Consider the following 13,019-nt stretch of genomic DNA (forward strand, 5'->3'; position numbering starts at 1 on the left):
AGTCTGTAGGAGCTTCCCACACAAATGTAAGCTACATGAAAATGTATCTGTGACTCCTGGCTTGCAGAGACCAGGGGGATCTGGTGGTTTTCATTTCCTCCCAGGGCCCATACCTGCAACCATAGCAGCTATGTCTGCTTTACGGAAAGGGAACAGTGGGGAACGGTTGAGTGGGAACTGGTTGAGAGCTCTCTCAAAATGTCTTATGGAGCCACTAAAATTGAGCATTTCTGAGTGCAGTAAGAGCATAAACACCAAGTGAAACCCTCAGCAACGGCTGAGCAAAAACCCACCATTAGGGCAGCCCTACTGAATGAGATTTCCTTGCCTTTGGGCTCTTGAGAGAGAGGGAGCTGAAAACTGCTGAAAACACTCGAAAATGGTCAGAAACTTGGTAGCATGGGTAACTAACTGCATAGGAACCTGCCATCTATGGGAACCAAGCTTCCTCAGCTGAAAGGCTCCAGGCGCATGGAAACATGTAAATCCCTTTCCTGTGGGCACAAGATACACCTTGCAGTTGTCAGGCTTGTTCAAGAGCTGAGAGGAATACAGCATTGCTTCCACTCTGAAGAAACCACACCATTCAAACTGAAAGTGTTCCCACTTCTCCTGAAAAAAAGAAAACCTGAGGGCTGGCACATCTTGAATAGGGAAGGAGATTCCACAGCCTCTCTGGACAATCTATTTCAGTGCTCGCTCAGTTTACCCGCACAGTAAACAAGTTTTTCCTCAAATTCAAGTGGAGCTTTCTGTGCATCAGTTTCTGCCCTTTGTATCTTGTCCTATTGGCTGACACCACTGAGAAGAGTCTGGCTCCATGCTCCCTTCAGATACTTATAGACACTGATGGGGTCTCTTCTCAGCTGCCTCTTCTCCAGCATAAACAACACCAGCAAGAACAGACTAATGAGAAGTTTAGTAAAGTCTTGCTGTAGCTTGAGTAGAGTTTCCTTACTCAGTGAAGGCTGAAGGGATGGTGGTGGTGGGATTTTTGATCCTAAAATCCATTTTCATTTAAAAGTGATGTTTGAGGAAATGTGTTTTCTAATGATACCAAAGCCTCTTTGCTTTAGCACTGGTTTATGTGCCCAGCCAGGTCATAGGTTAGTGGAGAATGAAAGTCTGCCAGCTGATTCTCATTGCTGGAGTGCTAGAGCTCATTTCTTACCACCTTCTATAACAAAGAAATCCAGAAAACTAAATCTGCATTTTTCAAAGTATCAAAAATGCTATTCTTCCTGCTTTGGGTTTTTGGGGGTTTTTTTGTTTGTTTGTTTGTTTGGGGGTTTTTTGGGGTTTTTTTTGTTTTTGGTTTGTTTTTTTTTTTTTTTTTGTGAAAAAGAGTGATGCCCAGAAGTATTTATTGTCTCTAAAGCATATACAGAGAGAAAGGAAAGAAATGTTCTAGTGGAATGGCTATCCCACTGTGATCTGTGACAGTTTCAGGCAGCCTGGAGAACGGGTGAAATAAGCTGAGGGCATCGTGCAGGCTGTCCTGGACAGGAAACAGAGAAACCGAGGCTCATTCTACATGCTAGATGACAACTGTCTGCCTTTGTATGCTTTCATTCAAGCAAGTTCAAAAATATGGGCCATGGTAAGCTTAAAGGCACCAGCACAAGGCTGAAGGACAGAGCTACAGCTGGACAGTAGCCAGAGTCCACAGGAGGTAAACAAGAAGAATGAGCATCTTAGACACAGAGAGGAAAGGTCTTTTCACCAAGTGAGGATTTTTTCATCTTGTCTTTTCAATGTGCTTGGAAAGGACTGTAATAAAATTAACATGGGAATAGGAAGTGTGGAAGGAAGGAAAGAGAATAATTTAGAAGAAATAATCTTTTCTTCAGGCATTGAGACAACTCTGAGCTATCCAAACTGGCTGCACCCAAGTAATTTAGTACTATTTTTCTCAGCATCTTCTGATCAGGTAATGTGCAGCATTTCATTTGGCACTGGTAAAAGAGATACAGATTCTACCAAGCTCTTATTTTGTTATCACAATCAACACCACCAACAACTCTGGGTTTCTAGTCCCTTTTGAGTCCATTAAAAGCATGACAAATGGGGCAAAGCCATTTGTGTGAACCTTGATAGGGTAGGGGGTGACTCAAGGCGTTGTATGCCACAATACTATATCCCAGCAACAGAATTGGATGAGTAATCTCGGAGCTTGCCTTCAGGCACCTGACTGTTTTATCTCACAGATCTCACTGCAACAAAATGTCAATGTTTTAATACCTTTGACATCTCTTTAGCTTCAAGAGACGATAATGAACATTTCTTGATTACTAACTAAGAGGAGATTATATCAGAAAAAGCAGCTAATTCTTTTTATCTGAAGAAACAATACTGCAAAATTTTTTTTTCACTGAATTAAGCATAACCCACATTAAATAAAAGCCTGGTTAATTAACTAAAGTAATCAAACAACCATCAAATAAATTTAGTTTCAAGCAGTGACTAAATAGATTTAATGCCTAGGAACCATCCAAACACCTAAGGCAGATCCTGCCTTTTCTGTTCCTCCAGACATGTATGCTCAAGGAAAGGGTGTCTGTAGTGCACAAGGCAGAGCCCAGCAACATTCAACACTTAGTAAAGTCTAACTATGGCTCACAAGAGGGTATAGGGCAAATGTCTGCTGCCATAATCTGGCACAGCTCTGTTCAGCTCATGGCCTGCACAGATACCTTCTAAGAAGCAGGAACAAATACAACCTGGCTGAAATTAGCATATTTCATCAAGTTTCTGAAGGGCTAAGATAGAGGACTAAGCTGCCAAGGAAAGGAAGATGATGTTTGTGATTGAGACCTGGTTGGAAAAGCTGGTGTTAAGTTTAAAATAGCTATGGTGATGCAGATGCTCCTTACTTGTAAAAAGGTAGATGCTGCTCTGTACCCATACAGATCTGTAGGACAGGATAAACACATATAATATTTTTAGTGAACTCCAGGGAGTAATCTTGCTCTTTGAAGAACCCTGTCAGGCAGCAAACTCAAAATGTTGCAGTCCAACAAACGTTCTCCTGCCCAGAGGGCAGCTACACCAGGGCTGAGGAGGGTGTGGAAGAACCAGGCTGTGCAGATGGATGCTTGCAGGGGGGTGATCCATCTTATCAAGCAGGTGCTTGGTTATACAGCTGCTTGAGAACTTCTCAGTTCAGATAATAAAATATTTGATCACTTTGGACACTATGAATGGGTAAGGTGTGCCTTCAAATTGCACTGCTTAAGACATCATGATGAACATGGAGCATTTTCAAACCTATTACTAGGTTTTCCGCAGTCTGACCAAAAGCTTTTTGCAGAAGCTCATCAACCGAGTTCCAGGAGCAAAGCAATGTAGCTGAGTTAGCACACAGCTGTGCTATAGACCAGATGTGGCCATGCACTGATGTATCTGATATATTGTCACAAATGCTCCTTCTGGATCTGCCAGTTTAGTCAGTATTGGCTTGAAAGGGAGAATTCACACCAAAGGAACTATCTAAAAGTCTGAGGACTGCAAAGCAATAAGAGCTTGATGAGCAAGTGACACTGCAACATCTTCAGAACCAGTAAGACCAACAGGATACATCCTCAGCTTCACCACAGCTGTCCCACTGAACCGCTTCTCAGCCTGTGAGAAATGCAGCTTCACAGTGGCAAGGCTCTGTCAGATGGTGATATTTTCCCTGCTTGGGATTAGGTTTCTCAGCTAGCTGGGTTAGCACTGCGTGGGAGGTTTAGTGAGGCTTCACACATGTTCCATATGCTGCTCTTCCTCTGTAACCACACAGGTTGCCTGAAAACAAAGTGAACAGCAACCCTTGTCCTGCTAAGGACTGCCTATTTCTATTCAGATATCATGTTTCTGTGTGAAGCATCCCTGTTGTAGCTGCTTTGTAAAGATTTCTCTGGTCTTATATTAATTTTTCTTCTGTTGTTCATCATGGTGAGCTAAATAGATAACAACTATTTGGGGAGCCCCATGGCAGGTAGGACTTGGAACTCCTAAAAGAGGAAAGGACAGAGGTGCACTGGTAGCACTCTCTGGCTCCTGTAGTGTCATCTTCCCTCTCTGCTGCTCTCACTTAAAGGCTATGCTGAATACAAGGGCATGGTAATATTCTGTGTGCTTTGCTTTCACAAAGTGTGTAGGCTCCTCTTAACATGGTTTACTTTCAAATGCACAAAAGAAAAAAAATGAAAGTGTGCTTTCTACATGAGCTGACAATATTTTCTACAGCATCTTTTGAGATGCCAGGAAATACGTGAGAATAAAACTTTTCCTTTTCGGATTTTTTTCACTATTGCTTTATGGTCAGAAAATGAAACACTTGGGAAATCAAAATGTAGGCTTTCAACCTATTTTGATTGAAATATGAATGCAACAGTTTACTGCAAGTTAAAATATGAGCAATGGAATAGATTAAATGAACATTCTCTCAAAGATAACTTTTAATGATGGTGTGATTCTCTGTAAGGAAAAATGTTTTTACTGTTCTTTTAAAAGAGATTCCAATAGAAAAATAAATTACATTTTGTATCACTTTCTCTTTAATGTGATTGAATAGGGGGATGTTTTTAATTACGATAAAAATCTCCATGTTAATAATCTTGATTAAAGGGGCTTTTAAATAGCTTATCTGCCTGGCTACATTCCATCTTAAAGCTCTGCAGAAAAAGATGTCTTTCATGTTGAATTTAAATGCTTATTATCCCTTTGAACTCTGCCAGTCCACTTATTTGAAATATTATTCTTCCCTTCCAGCCTGTGGAGTCAGCTCACCAAGAGATTTTGGTAATGCCACTCTCTGGGGAACTCCACTGGCTTATTTGAACCTTGATCTAGAAGCTGGGAGTGGTATTTAAAAGTTCATTGTGATCTGCTGCCTCATTTCAGTGCCAGCCCTACAGCAGGAAACTGCAAAATCCATCCATCACCTGGAACAATGAAGCCTTGATCTCATCTGTGGGCATCCTATGACAATAACCACTGATAACTAATGAACAGCAATCTCAGTCAAAGGCCTCTTTACCCCTGTGGTACCTACTGAGCAGAAATCTGTGGGAGGGAAAAGGGAGGCAACACGGGCAGGTCCCTGAAAAACCACTGTTAGATATGTGTGAATAATTACTGGAAAACATTTTTTTTCTAAAGCCTCCCATTTTTTCCCAGTGGTAACTACTGTGTAAATGTTGTCTTCACTTTCTGCTTTCTTTTGCCACACACTGAAAGCAAAACAGTGTGCAGCTGTAGTCACTGTATACAGCTGCATCTAGAAACACTTTCATTTTTACTCACCTGCAATACAGTTCAGGCATCTGCCAAAGTCAGGTTAGATGAGCAGCTCCCCTGAAGGATACACAGCTGTACAAATATGGATGGCAGGTGCTTGCCTTATGGGCATTAGGGAACTATCCAGTCTGCTCACCCATTACACCAGTGAAAGCAATGAACCTGGTCAGGGTTAATGAATGATATGGTCCCCTGTGACTAACTGCTCCTCTGCTGCCCAGTCATGGAGGTTAGAGAAACTAATCCATAAACAGGGACTGATGTAAGCAAATGGGAGTCATGATTCCAGAGCATGAAAAGCCAAAGGTTTGTTCTCCTGCACAGCCCTTGAATGGTCATCCTATTTGCTTCTCCTGATAAGTGGAGAAGTGAAAGCACCTGATGAATGGATTGAAATACTCGTACTGTTGCCATTACCTAGTGAAGGTTTCATTGTATGTTCCTTATACTGGAAGGGTACACAATTCATTATTTCTGTTAGCTGAGCAGCACATCTGATGAACTGGAACCAGCAGCTGAGTGTGTGCTGCTGCCTGTCATGGTCATGTACAGACAGTTTTTCTGCCTGCAGATATCTAGCAGTGGGAGAGGGTGGGTGGACTTCCAGGGTAAGAGCAGCCAGGACTAAAGAGGAAATTTCAGGGTAAGAAAAGGTGCTGAGGGTTTATAGAAAGCACCCCACATCTGTTCAGGCTCTCTGCCAACCCCCTCTTAGGTCATGTGCCTGTCAAACCCCCCAGAACAGATAGAAGGAAAGCAGCACAAGGAATTAAGACTTCTGATGACAGAGGACAACCAGTGAAGAAAAGGAGAAGTGATGTGAGCATCAATTGATCAAACAAAGATCAAGGAAGCCTGAGAAATGTTTATTTTTTCAGTTCTGTCTACCTGCTTCTTAAGCTAGTGCTTGTCAACACAGCCTGCATTGTCCATGTGAGCATCCCTCAGGCCCATGGCCAGCTGTCCTGCTAAATGTTTTACATACAATACCTGTAGCAACAGTCCATTGTGGAATGGGGCAGGATGACTGTCTCTATTAAAACTACAGTGCTCTGGAAGAGCTAGAATAGCTCCATTCTTCCCCCAAAGCTGATATATTCCCTTATGATAAATGCAAAATGCTATTGGCTGTTTTCTTTAACATAATCGGACAAGTAAAGCAAAATAGTCTTCTACTAAGAAATTGTGGCTTTGCTTAGTTGTAGTTCTGAAGGTTAATTTCATAAGCATGAGGATGCAACTGGAAGGATGCATGCAAGTTTTTAAAAGTAAGTGGTTAAATATTCTTTTGACAGTTGTCCCCAAAGCAGAGCTCAAATAGAAAAGAGAATATAAAAATAAACATTGCTCAACCCTTTCATTCATTACAGGCTGTCAAATTGGACAGGTGCTGTGGAAAAACTCATGTGTGCCTATGTCATTAGAGTTGAGTCATCGTGCAAGGGCAGAGAGATGAGTGGAGGGGTTGGGGTGACTGCAGCAACCTTAACTCTAGCATGGACTGGTTTTTAGAGAAGAGCTGGTCAGAGGCAGGAATTCCTTGTGTTTTGAGAAGTTTCATTAAACTGAGAATGAAAAGTATAAATTTCCCATGGATAAAAAAATAAGGAAAGTATCCAACTCTGTTTTCTGGGGTAAGAGAACACTGCTAAACTCTTTGGATAATGACAAATGAAATAAATATGAATATAATAAGAACAGTGTGATGTCATGAGTTTGAGGAAACTGGTAGAATTAAAGAACTCTGATTCCCTAAAGAAAATAAGAAAACCAAAACCTTGTTCTTGACTTTCACTTCAAAAATACTCTCAGTATTCATACTTCACTAAAAATCAGAGTTCTGATGAGTTTGAGGGTTTTTTTCTCTGTGTTGTTTTAGCAAATATGAATGCTTCTAAAAATAATCCACCTAAATGCTGAGACATTTAATGAGAATAAGCAATGTTTACTATGGATGGAAAAAGCTGTGCTGTTTTGCAATCACTAGTGCCACACATCATTAACTCTATCCTTGAGGGGTGACCCAGAGCTGGGACTAGAGCACCATCCAGTCTCTGCCTGACAGTTACCATTTTGCCTGGAGACTCCACAATTAAATCACATCACCTCCTCAGCCAGTCGCACACACTCTACTCCTGCAATGTCTTCCTTCAGCATGTGGCCAGGGCACAAAAGGCTTAAGGGAGTCGACAAACTAACTTCTCATGGGGATGTCCAGAAGAAAAATCAGAGGGCAGATTTAAAGGGCCTACGTGTTGTTTAGCTGCTCTCTCTGTGTCTTGGTTCATGGTTACTGCTCATGTACTCAAATGGAGAAAAAAGTCGTAGCCCCAGAGCAGCCTGAGCTTGGTAAAGTTGTTGGGTGCCAGCACAGTAACCCTGTAACTGCCTGTGGAGTGGTAAGAAAGCCTCAGTTTAGTGCTGTTTTGATCTCCACTAATACATTTTTGGGTGGTTGACATATGTGAATATTCTACAACGGCAGGGAGAGTACATGTGGGAGAACCATGTGCCAGAACAGGGGAGCTTGTGTTTCTCTCCTAGTACCAGATTGATGTCTGTTTTTCCCCCTCCCTGTTTTCTTTTTCCCTAACTGATGAGCAATGTTTTCAGTAAATGCTGAGAGACTGTTTTCCTGTCTCAAATTGGCATAGCAACAGCATCAGAACAAAACTCAAAGACATCAGCTTAACGACATACTGAAATGGCTTCAGAATTCATAATATGCTCTTTTTTTCTTTTTAAGGGAAGGGGCAATTACACAGCATACACTTTGGGCTGTTGGAAACCTTTCCTCCATGCACATATTAAGTGCCAGATTAAGATAAACCAGTTAAATGCTTATTTTTGAGTTAGGCTTACACTTGTAAACATCTGTGTTAAAAACATTGAAGAAACATCAGGATGTACAACATACTTGCACAGCAGAAAAAAAGAAACCAAGTTTAGTATTATTTAAGGCTGAGATCACATGAAGATCTTAACAAGAAAATCCCAATCATTTATCAATGCTACAATCTTTTTGGTTAGTAAAAAAAAACCCAAGCAAATATGTAACTGTGGTTAGAGATCCCCAACTTCTCAAACAACACTCAAATATGATGTTTTTATTCTCATACTATCTGGTATAAATGTTTCTAAATGCAGTTTGTTACATAATGTTTTGCTCTGTTCAGTTGAAGATTCCTGTATTCTAGAATCTTTGGATAAATAAACCACAGTGAACTCGGACTTCATTGGCTTTGTGAGGAGCAAACCTGACTTTGCTAGTTTAAATATTAATAGCAACTTACATAAATTACAATGTTAAAAATGTCTCTCTTTTTAACTTAGTTTACAAGCATTCTAACCCAATATATCCAGACTCTCCAAAACTGATTGTTGCTATACCACTAGCAGTGGTATATATACCACTTAATCCAAGGCTCAAAGGTTCCTTTGCACACCGTGGATGTGACCAAAACCTGCAGTGAGTTTTTTGAGAGGCTTAACTCTTCTCCATTGATGTGCCTCTTTGATGCCTCTGACTTTCCTTTTTTTTTAACGTGAACAAAAGAACTGATTATTTTGAAGTCAGGGAAGCCACTTGAGGACTTGAGGACACTTGCCGTCCAAGTCAGGGCAGGTAATGAATATGGACGTGCCTGTAGATAATGACAGGTAAGGACGGAAGCTTGAGACAAAAGCTGGAATTTGGGCTGGAATTTTCCTACAGCGCTGTGTAACTCACCCTACTACCCCAGAAGCCTTTACCTCGCTACTGCTTAAGTACAGAGAAGTCTGAGTCTTGCAGTACTGCGAGTTTTCCAGTCACTTGCGTGTGCGCCTTGCTCGGTCCTCTCCTCTGATGGCTGATGGCTCTCACAGATCAGTCTGCATGCATTCAGTGACGGGAAGCGGCAGGGATGCGCCGGGATGATCCCGGCTGCCTCAAGCTCCCCAGACGGGCTCTGAGGGTTCACTTTCGGGGCTCCCCGGCAGCATCCCCTCGACCCCCTTCCAGCTGGCACAGAGGGAAAAGCCCCATTTCCCGTCTTGCTGCCTGGGTGGGCGTATGTTTTTCTAGGACCATGCCGTCCTTCGGTGGCTTGGTGCCCCTCGGCGGCGGGCGGGTGCCATTGCCAAGCCCGGCGGTCCTGGGAGCTCGGGGATACCCCAGCCCCGGGGAGATGCCCCAGCACAGGGGGCAGGTGGCCGGCCCGGATGCATCGTCCCCAGCGTCGGCTGGGAAGGGGCTGTCTCCTGGGCACTGGGTGTATTTGGGCAGGGGTCCAGCAGGAGCAGGAGTAGCGCGGCGTGGTTGGGGTTCTTCAGCCCAAAGCCAGACTCGGAACCTGTTCCCGGAGCCCGGGGGCTGAGGGCTGCCCTTCACCCGGGCTCCAACGTCCCCGAGAGAAAGGGAGAACTCCCCTAACACGGGAAAGTGTCCCCGGATTGTTTAAAGCAAAACATCCCCTCCTGTAACTTTTATCCAGGAAGGTCCAAGACCTGTGTTCCTTGGAACCCCTGGCAGGAGATGCCTCAGTTAGGACACATAGAAAGCATCTTCCCTGCAGAAGAGCGAGACAGAAGGAGCTTCTCTGCTGCTTTTTTCACCCACTTACATTCACCTAGAAGATAAGGGCACTACTGTTATTACTCAGACTCAAGAGATGTCTGAGTTTGGGCTGGCGAAAGGCTGTTTTAATTAGTTGTTTTCCAACAGGCAAACTTACAGAACTTCTGTCATAACATTTCAGATGAAGTTTCGTGAAGGAATAGGGTTTTCTCTCTTTTTTTAGAACTTTTTCTCATTTCTGAGTTCTTAACTAGTTAGGACAAAATTACATTGTCACACATGGAATTAATTGAATTCTACTCATGCTGCTTAAAGTCTTTAAAACATTCCTACCTAAATGAGCTCTTTGCTAATACAAACTGAATTTTTCTGCTCTCCGGGCCAATTTTTGCACAGTGAGTAAATGGTATTTATGCACAGGGAGGCCTCAGTGTAATGCCCTTTATTATGAGTTTTAATAAAAGGCTGCTCTGTTTTGGCTCCTTATTAGAATAACACTGTAAATAACTTCTTTGTAATGAAGACTTTTTAAAAAATGTGGAACGATTCTGCTCCAAAACTTCCTGGTGCACATTGTGCCACCATCTGGTGGATCTGGCTTTCAGGGTAGATATACCTCCCAGAACTGCATTCTTGCTGGGGACCAAAGAGTGCCAGGCAGGTAAAAAAATGTTGTCTTGGGAGAAAAGATGTAAACTACCTGATGTAAACCAAAAACACATGCACACAAACACCCCAACCAACCAACCAACCAAAAAGATGAAGTTTTAATATTTCTTGGGAAGGGCCTATAGTGCTTACTGAAGAAAAACTACTGATTAAGTGTATAAAACTGCTGGACTTAGTCTTTAGATTGGTGTATGTTATGCTGGTGGGAAAAGGCTTGGAGACATTGCTTTTTTCCTACATCAGATTAATTTTATAGAAAGACTGCTGCTGTGAGCAATACTGGCTGCAAAGGCACGATCACTCTTGGAGCAAGACCAGATACATAACACAGTGGGAGCAGAAAATGAAAAATTTGCCAGTGCTGAGCAAAAGATGATCTAATGATCTAGTACAGTTTGTATTTGGATGATAGCATATTTAGAGTTTATATTTTCTTGCCTTTCTCCAGAAGACTTGAAGCAATACCATGCCTCCAAAATGTTCACTCATATTATTGGTGAGCAGCTTTCATAAATAATACATATCGTTTTCCTCCACAAAGCTTTGGTGTTTTAAGGTGATCACTTAGTTTTTACTTTTCTGATAGCAGATATACTTCATGTATTGGCATTTGACAGTTTTACCTTTGCCAATCCATTTCATACATTGTGAAAAATTTCTGCTTGCAAGAAATTCCCAGCATACTTTCTCCCATGCCTTAGTCTAAGTAACTAACACAGCAAGCATGTTTCTGTAGAGCCACAGGGAGATGACTAGAGCACAGGATAAATGACTACTAAAGAAACCAATGTGATTTCTCAATTTATTGTTGTTTAATAAAGGAAAGTCCAACATAAATTACTGGTAGAGTAGATACATTTCCCATATTGAACAAAATTGCCATAAGGGTTTGAGAAACCTGTATATGAATCACAAATTCTGGTTCAAGTTACTGGAGTTTTATTGTAAGAAAACTGGTGCCTTGGGAGTAATTTTCTCAGTCAGCACTGATAGATACATACTGATTTATCAGTACATGTTGATTTGATGGAAATAACCAGCAGTACTAAACTTTAAGGTGCTGTTCTTGAGGCATGGGCATACTGAGGATGTAGCTGGGAAGAAGCAGGGCCGTATGAACTTAAACAGCTTTGTCTTTTTGGGTGATCTGGGAAAATCAATAATTTATGAAGAGCTGAGTAAGGAAGCTGAGGATGATCAAATAGACAAAACCTGCTAGATCATGCATGAACCAAAAAGCAACTGGAACAGGCAAGATCCAGCCTTGGGGAGAGGAACTTGTTTGACATGGGTGATCACAAAGGAAGAGTGGGCACACAGGATACCTTATCAGATGTTTCTGTAGCCTAATGGTCTGCTGACATCATTTGTCTTTCCCCACTTCTATCTTCATTAGTTCGGCTATGCTCTTATATGACTAGTAGGGTTTTACCCTCTTCCCCCCCAGTAAAAAAGTTGCAGTCACTCCTGAATAATGCCATCAGAAACTCTGAGACAGCATTTTTTTTCTAAATGTCTGTTGTATAAACTATGAGTTATTCCTGAACCTTTAATTTCTAGTTCGAAAGCCCTGCAAAGCCAAGAAAGAAGGCAGGCTGGGTGTCAATGGATAGCTGGGGAGAATCCTGGTCTCCCATGCTGGGAAGACACTGATAGACTGAGTGTCAACACCAGAGAATTGCCCAAGTTAGAGTAATTAATCACGCAAGGAATTTGCTGGATTCCCCTGAGGCAGGAGGTGATGGCGCAAGAAGTGGTGGGAATGTCTGCATCTCTAATTTGCAAAAAGCAAGAGGAGTCCTGCTATCAGAGGCTGACAAAGCCTTCCAACCCGTGTTTGGCTTGTGTACATCCCATCTAAGAAAAGTGTTACCAGCATGTGCAAGCTGAGAAATATGGCATTAGGAAAGTTTAGGCATTTGAGGGTTAAGGCTGCACATACAATTGCAGTTTGGACTCCTTCTGCTAATGGTTTTTTTTTGATGGCAGCCTCAATTATTTGATCAGATAAGGATCTTCTCTGCGGAACTGCTGGCAGTGCTGTTAGTTGCTGTGCAAACCTTTCTGTCTGATGAAAACTGAGGGTACTCATTAGAACTCCACCTGTCTCTATGTGACATTGCTTTCCATGAGCAACCTTTTCTTGTGATAGGGACAACCTTCAGGCAAACACAAGAGGTTCTACTAAGGGGCAAAAATGTTGGAGTATTTTAGTTTAAATTTTTAAGGATTTACAAGGCAGAAGACACATGCAATAGGGTCAGTCTCTTAGCCATATTTTCACCTTAGAAAATCAGTGCAGCTCCGCTGTAATCACAGGCAGTTATCTCAGCTGTCAGATTTAAAATGATAGATGTCATGTAGGCATAAACAACACATGATAAATATCCTATGTGTTTACAGTAACTGTGGAGCATCGCCCATATCACAGTGTGCTAAGCCTGTTCTCAGGGAAGAAAAACCAGCATGCAGCTGGCAGCTGCTCCCTTGCTGAGCAAATGCTTCTTCA

This window comes from Pithys albifrons, chromosome 4 (assembly GCF_047495875.1).
Source record: "Pithys albifrons albifrons isolate INPA30051 chromosome 4, PitAlb_v1, whole genome shotgun sequence".
NCBI lineage: Eukaryota > Metazoa > Chordata > Aves > Passeriformes > Thamnophilidae > Pithys > Pithys albifrons.